General features: G+C 46.8%; 1 protein-coding gene across 1 annotated transcript in view; it reads right to left on the bottom strand.

Annotated features, from left to right (window-relative positions):
* BTD (biotinidase) overlaps nt 1-2708 on the bottom strand; it is a 26517-nt gene extending 23809 nt beyond the window's left edge. The window contains exon 1 of the mRNA XM_019508659.1: nt 1272-2708. The gene's annotated coding sequence lies outside the window, so the exon portion shown is untranslated. The remainder of the gene's footprint in view (nt 1-1271) is intronic.
* Nucleotides 2709-8222: the final 5514 nt, after the last annotated feature.

Here is an 8222-nt window from a genome sequence, read left to right as displayed (position 1 = left end):
TCTTCAAGATCTGCCCCTTCAGCTTTGTCCTCCCATTTGCCAGAATAGGTAATGTGTTATCATTGGACATTTGTGATGCTTTGTTCTTATTTGCCTTATGTTTATAACAATATTGCCTCTTACAATTAATTTATCCACAGACCAGAATTTCCCTGAATTTGCTTCCCTTAATTTGTGTATGGTGCCTATTTTCCTTTTAGAAACAGAATTTATTTTTCCTAATTATGTAATAATGTCATAAACAAATATATATTTCCCCTTTCCACGTGCATATTTGAGACACAGATTTAGCTACAAGGCTCATGGCAATCTTATAAAAATGAGGCTGGAAAGGACCACAGGGCATTTAGTACAGTGATCCCTTGCTCCATGCAGGATCATCCTGATCTAAATGATTCCATCCAAGTGTTTGCTCTTACAGACTTCCGCTAATTGAAACCCCACAATCTCTAATAACCCATTCTAGTATTTGTATCTTCCTCACAAGTGTCTGTTTCCTGTTCTGGTTGGCTGCCACAAGAAAAGATTAAATTTCACTGTTTCTTAGTCTGTCTGATAGTCTCTACTAATCCTAATGTGCAAATCTAAATCCAAGGGAATATCTCTAAATCAGTCCATTGCTAATTAATCCTGAAAGTCCTTTTTTTTATCCAGGTATGCCAGGATCCCAAGTCTCAGGCCCTTGGCCAAGCCAGGTAGTTTCTTCAAACCCTCTCCCCCTACGCTGGTTCTAACTCTTAGTTGCATCTTGGCTAACCCAGACCAATGGGAGGCTCTTAGTATACAGGGGTTGGATAACTCACTTTTTGCTCAGTGGTATGTTCTGCTGCACCATCATAGCTGCGCCACTCAAGTTGTTCCCCACTCTCCCCAACCACCTTTGTAATCACTCATTTGGACTCTTTGTTTTACTAAATCAAACATCCCCATTGGAGTTTCCCTTCCAAAGGTGGATTTATGCATTTTCCAGTTAAAAGAATCCACCTCCTTCTCTGTATGTCTCAATGGGATATAAATAGGATGGAGAACTTGTGTAAATATTTGAGTACCTTCTGCTATTCAGGTCCTCTAACTGGACAAATCCTGAACTGAGGTTGCTGACTTCTGCTGTTATCATTGTCCCTTTTATCTTCCTAGAGCTAAATTTTTCATCCCTGCAGTTCTTGCTATAGCTCATGTCTATCTGTTAGTTTTGAGTTGGCTAAAGTTTGCTTGTTCTCCCCTCTTTGAAAAAGGAACTTTCAGTCTAGGTTGGTCAATGTGCTACTCACCTAACTGGTCTCTCACCAGTCTGGACTAGGAGTGTTAATACAAAGCTTCTCAATCTATTGAGATGTTTATTTCTCCATAAGAGATTTCACTTTTGTCTGCAAGCTCTCTCTCAGCCTTTCTTAGGGAACCTCCAGCTGTTGCTTTAAGCCAGTGTTACTCCTATAGACCAAGTAACTTGCCAATATTTGGGGTTTTGTAGGTGGCTCCAGTTAGGGAAAGAAATTATTTGAAGCAATTTTATTCATTTACAACAACTATACCACCTCCTGTTTTCCTGAAGCAGCACTGTAGTATTGTTGTAGCTATAATGTTCCAAAGATTTGTTTAACATACCTTTTTATAGGACCACCTCTACAGTTGGGAAGAGAGATTGAATGAACTTTTGAACAAAAAACCCTTGTTCAAGTCTGGGAAGGCACCAGATGCTACCCAAGCTAAATACCAGTTACTTTTTAACCCAGTGATGCAAACCACAGAATCATAGGGTTGCAAGGGACCCAGGAGTCATCTGGTCCAACCCCTTATCTGAATGTAAGAACATTACTCCTCATCTATCTAATGTTTCTTCCCCAACGTTGTCTTTGGAGATTTTCAAGAAGACAATTCCACAGCTTCCCTGGAGCAGCATATTCCACTGTTTCACTAGTCTAACACTAATGAAGTTCTTCCTGATACCTGATCTCAATCTACTTTGCTGCAATTTGAAGCCATTGCTTCTCCTCCAGCCCTACACAGTGAGGGAAAACAGTTGCTCTCCCTCTTTATGGCAACCTCAAAGGTGATTCTTAAGAGGGAAGTGGGCAGCAGACTTGTGGAGCAAAGAGAAGTTATCAGAAGTGGTTATAGACCTAGGAAGAACAAGGGAACTAGATGCACTTAATTATGTAAAAGAATAAGACCATGCACAGGAGAACTCGAACCACCAAGGCAAAGGTTTGTTCAATCAACATCTTCCCCTGCCAAAACACTCACTCAAAGCTTGACCTCGGTTATACTTGTTTATCCAGGCTATACCAGAGCTTTCTTTTCTCCATTCCTTTCTTCATGTTTCTCATTTTTCACTTGCAAACTCTTCCTCTACCCAGGCATGTTCAAAGTCTTGCCAAGGATGCATTTACTTCTAAGTGATATATAAGCCTATGTTGACTGAGAAATTATTTCAGCTTCTCTAAAGGATGAGTTCAGTTGCTTACTCATATCCATCTTAAATGAAAGGCAATTGTTACAGATTGGCACAATGCTACAAATGTACCTTTTTTTGGTAATATGTATTTCCACTTTTTTATTAATATTCTGCATTTTTTTGTTTTGCCTTTAAAGCCTCAAATATTAATTTAGCTTCACCTTTGAATTGATGGTATCCCCATTTTACACATAAATGAAACTGATAGTTAGAGATGTTAAGAGACTTGCCTGTGATCAATCCTATACTTTCAGAACATTATGTAATAAATGTAAAGTGCACATTAACTTGGTTGGTGTTATGTTAACTATAAATAAGATACTGTTTCACTTGTATACAAAATTACTCAGTACCTCACTATAACGGGTCAGTGCCTGTGATTGTTATTTTATCCATAAATGAAGGGGAAAATACTAAAACACATAACTGAGCTTTATGATGTCAAAATCCCACGATATCTATGACTTTAGTTTGTTAAAAAAAACTAACTAGAACAAGAAAATGGTATAATTATCCTTATTCCTTCTTTCTGATATAATCAATCCTATTTGTTCCCACCCGTCTTCTCCAAACATCATACAAAATGTATACTGTTGCTTCATATTTACATTTAGACTGATATATGGGAGTGAGATTCCCCGCCCCCCCCCACCCCATGTAGTATCAAATTAAGATTTTATTGTTTATTTCACTATTAGTTTCTCAGAATCCTTCACTTGTATTATGCAGGTTAAGGGAGCTATCCATAGAGTGCTGAGAGGAGAAAAACATTTCCGAATGAATGGCTTTGTAAAAAGGACCAACTTCAAGTTCAACAACTTCCATCAAAAGTAAGAACTTTGTCTGGGTCACCAAGTACTCCTTAAAATTTGTATTTTGAAACATTTCCAATAGTAAGTCAAGAACAGTGACAACATGTCACTATGACCTATGTATTTTGATCTCTGTCTACTGAGTAAAAAATCCTCTTAATAGTGATTTTTCTATTGATAACTATTTAAATTACATGCTATTTTTTAAGCTAAATATAAGATTTTCTCTAAAAATGAAGCTAAAGACACAAGAATGATGTAAAATAATATGATATACATCTCATATTGGCCTGTAGTGCTACATTTGAATGTATGCTATCATTCCTGCATGGCGCATTCCACAGTATTATTTATCTGTTTGATTTATATGCTGCCTGTCCCACGGAAGAATGGGGAAAACAACCCCAAACAGTAAGCGGGGACCCCCTGGGGCAGGGAGCACACAGTAAAAAAAAAGAAAAGAGACAAAAATAATGCAAAGAAATTACTTACCGGCAGCAACAGGACCCGCAACGCAGCTGGAGGAAGAAAGGAAATCCGTGCAGGTCATAAGCCGTGCCTTTATCCAGCTGAGACTGGCCAGTGACGTCATTGGTAATCACCAGCCAGCAGGAATAAAGGAAACCACCGGGGAAGCTGGCAGGAGGAGTGGAGCAGAGACGGGAAAGTCTCTAACACCGGGCACTGCCCAGAATACACTAAGGGGAGAAGGAGCATCAGGGAAGACTCGCCAGGCGCCGCGAGAGAGACTCTAGGGGAGAGAGCAGGGGGTCTTTGTGCCAGTGGAGAGCAGCGGGGCAAGGAGGCAGAGGAGGCTCTCTGCACCGGCAAAGGTGGGAGTGTTGGAGAAACAGGAGAGCCAGAGGAGGCTCTCTGCACCGGCAAAGGCAGGAGTGTCAGGGGGACACAGGAGCCAGAGGAGACTCTCCCTCCTGGCAAGAACAGCCGTGAGCAGCAAGGAAGTCTGCGGAGCAGGATGGCAAGAGGCTAGGTACCAGCACACAGTATAGGAGGTGGCCAGCCACTTGAGACGGTACTGCAGAACGTCAGAAGCGGAACGCCTCTGACAGCATCTGAGGAGAGCAACACCGCATACTGCGCTCGGTGGAGCGAGGGGAGAAACGACCCAGGACAAGGGGCTGAGGTTAACCCTGGCCAGACAACTGGTCAGCCCCAGTGGGATCCTAGGGGTGGAAAGACACCCTGTTATCCTAGCAGTAGGGCTGGGAAGAAAACCGGACAGGTCCTTCCCAACGTATAGTTTGTTTTGGTTCCTTTTGTTTCCCCTTTTTGGAGGTGTTGGGAGGTAGGGCGTGACAATGCAGGCAAGGCAGCTCTGCACCGTCCTTTTTTTGTTTGATTGTTGGTTAAATTTAGAGTCCTGGGTCTGAGGCCACTTTAGGGCAGGTGGAGGCCCTTCTAAAACCAAACGGCTAAGTGATTGAGTTATCCCAAGGAGGAAGTGCTGAAGGCATAATAGGGCTACGGAGATCATCGAGCTCAAGAGACACAACATCATCAGGGGTACGGCCCAGAAGATCTGACGACCTGACGAAGGTGGAGCCCCACGGACTACTGCCAGGCGGTCTCCCTGCTGCAACTGAACCCTGGGTGGTTGGCCCCCTGACTGGTATAACATTCAAAGTCATGGCAGGCGAGACTGGGGGAAGCTGCTCAGAGGATAGACGGCAGCCCACAGGCCTGCAGGAGACTGTAGGATCCCCTCTACCGGCCGCCCGAACCGAGGCTGCACGAGACGGGATGTTCGAGGCCCAGTGGGTACACTGCCCTTCCCAACAAAGGCTAAGGGCAGCTTACAACGAAGGTTGAATAACTTATACAACCGCAATGTGACACAACAACAGAATAACTTAAAACAGAGCTAGAAGATCCCTGTAAAAGAGACCCCCTTCACAACCTCTCAGCTTAGCTTTGTTGCTGACACTAGTCCTTCCAGCTGCCTGCATGACACAGGCTTGTTCAGAAAGTGGGTTTGCTGTAAGAATTGAGAAAGGCAAGAAATGTGGCTCTGCTCTTCTACCAAAGCCCCTGACCACTTTGGCATCCTTCCTGTTCCCTCCCTTTGTACACCAGCCCATGCAATACATATCAGATACTAAAGTCTTCCCAGGGGAAGTGCTTGACCTTTATTAAAAGCCCCTGCTGCTTTTAAAATTAAAAGCCATTGTAAGTAGGGGTGCACCAATACAGATTTTTGGGGCTGATAGCAATAGCTGATTTTTAAGGAGGCATATCAGCTGATACCAATCCGATTTCTGATATCAGCCCAGCAGTGTGAAGAGCTGCGTGCAGCTGCTAAGTCTGGTGTAGTGGAAACAGAGGGGGGACAGAAGGAGCACAGGGGGGCAGATCAAGGCCCCCACAGTGAGGGAGGAGTGGGGCTGGGGCAGGGACTAGGGCAAGCACGGGACAGAGCTGTGACTCAGCCGGAGGGGGCAGCCCCCATTGATATGCGCTGCTCATCCGGGAGCCCAGGGCTCGGTCCTCGGGCCCATACTGTTCAATATCTTCATCGGCGATTTGGACGAGGGGGTGAAAAGCACCTTGTTCAAGTTCACAGATGACACTAAGGTGTGGAGAGAAGTGAGCACGCTAGAGGAGAGGGACAGGCTACAACTAGATCTCGACAGGTTACAGGGGTGGGCGGATGAGAACAGGATGGGTTTCAATACAGACAAGTGCAAAGTGTTCCACCTGGGGAGGAAGAACCGGCAGCATCCCTACAGGCTGGGGAACTCCCTTCTTGTCAGCACAGAGGCAAAGAAGGATCTTGGAATCACTACTGATTCCAAGATGAATATGGGCTGCCAATGTGGGGATGCGGTCAGGAAGGCTAACCGCACCTTGTCATGCATCCATAGATGCATCACAAGCAGGTCCAAGCAGGTGATCCTCCCCTCTATGCGACATTGGTCAGGCCACAGTTGGAGTACTGCATCCACTTCTGGCCACCGCACTTCAGGAGGGATGTGGACAGCATCTAGAGGGTCCAGAAGAGGGCCACTCACATGATTAGGGGGCAGCAAAGCAGGCCCTTTGAGGAGAGGCTATGGGACCTGAACCTGTTCAGCCTCCACAAGAGAGGGGATCTGGTGGCCACCTATAAACTTGCCAAGGGGGACCAGCAGGCAATGGGAGAGTCCCTGTTTCCCTGAGCACTACCGAGAGTAACAAGGAACAATGACCATAAATTGACTGAGAGTAGATTCAGGCTAGATATCAAGAGGCACTACTTCACTGTCAGGGCAGCTAGGAGCCAGAACCAACTTCCAAGGGAAGTGGTGCTTGCCTCTACCTTGGGTCTTCAAAAGGAAGCTAGATAATCATCTATCCAGGGTCATTTGACCCCAGCATCCTTTCCTGCCCATGGCAGGGGGTCAGACTAGATGATCTGCTTCCGACCCTACCAACTATGAAACTATGGTCTGGTGGCTCATCCAGCCCTTGCCCATTTGTCCAATGGCTACCGTCACTGCTCCCATTACTTGTCCGGGAGGGCATGGGGGGGCGAGGCATGTGCCCCAGATCTGTACGGGGCAGGGCAGGCTCTTTCCAGTGGGATAGGGTTGCACTCAGGTTGGGTGGCAGCAGCACTGGAAGGGGGCTAAGGAGGGGCTGCAGCCACCCCAAAACTTGCTGTAGCCCCCCAACCTCTCTCCCAGCACTGCCACTGCCCACAGTCCCACCCTGCTGAGAAAAGCTTGGCACAGCCCCTAGCCCCAGCCTGCCCCACACAGAACTGGGAGCACCCCTCCCCCCACAAGTGTCTTCCTGGATGAGTGCTGGACCAGCCGTCAAACCAGCAGCTCCTAGACAAGTGTCACGCAGCGGTGGGAGCCGTTCCCCACCTTGCACGAGCCGCGACTCCATCCTGTACCTGGTCCACCCTGGCTGGGCAGCACTTGCCCCAGCCCCAGCTGCAGTCCCACTCCTCCCTCACTGCAGGTGCCTTGATCTGCCCCCCATGCCCTTTCCCTTCCCTTTCCTCCATCCCCACCACAAGAAACCTATGAGCTGCCCGCAGCTCTCCTTGCAACCTAGATGCTGTGCTGCAGCTGCGTGCATGCACAGGCCATTTATTGGCCAAGTTATTGGCCATATCAGCCTGATTTCCAATAAAGACAATTTTATTTCAGTGCACTTCAAATTTAAGGCTATGTATTTTCCATCATGGCTCCTGAGAAGCATTCCCGTTTGCACTGCCCAGCATAACTTTTGCTCCTAAGCAGCTTCAGGTCCAGTGGGGCAGCTGGCTGTGCTGCACATAACCCACCTTTCAGGTTGTGCTTGGTGTATTTCAAAAGTGTTCAGGGAAGCAGCTAATGTAGGTGGGGAGAAACCTAGGCCAACGTGCTGCTGCTTGTGCAGCTGTGCATCAGGCCAGATCCAGCCCACAGAGCTATGGCCTCAGGGATCCCCACGTATCCTACAGGTTGGCAGTGAGGAGCAGTAGCAGCCTTAACCACCAGACTTGCAGGCAGGTGGGAAGCCCCATGGGCAGGACAACGTGGCCCTGTGTGGGGGCATTAAGCACACAGAGGTGACGCACAGCCTTGCCCTGTCGTGTATGTGAAATGTTCGTATTGGAAGCTCCAATTATTGTATTTTCCCAAAGGCTGTCATACACTAAAAAATAAAAAACAAGCATGCAAACAAGTTTTCTTCTGATTTACTCTATAGTGCTCACTGCAACTCGTCCTTGCACGAGTGACAGCTCTGCCCAAGCTAAAGCCCTTTACTTGGAGGCAGGCAGTCATGAGAGCACTGGTGGCGGACAGGGAGCTCGGTTCAGACTCCCCGAGAGGGACTCGGGTTTGTCAGTGAACGCCCTCAGAAGTTACTGTGCACTTTGAACTTTTCTAGTATTGTCCACCGTACACGGGTTGCAATTACCGTACAAACGCAGCAATTGTTGTACACGCGGCTTCTGATCC

Source organism: Gavialis gangeticus, unplaced genomic scaffold, assembly GCF_001723915.1.
Source record: "Gavialis gangeticus isolate Ggan-Ray unplaced genomic scaffold, GavGan_comp1, whole genome shotgun sequence".
Taxonomy (NCBI): Eukaryota; Metazoa; Chordata; order Crocodylia; family Gavialidae; genus Gavialis; species Gavialis gangeticus.
The sequence above is the reverse complement of the archived record's forward strand: the minus strand, read 5'-3'. Positions and strand labels throughout refer to the sequence as shown.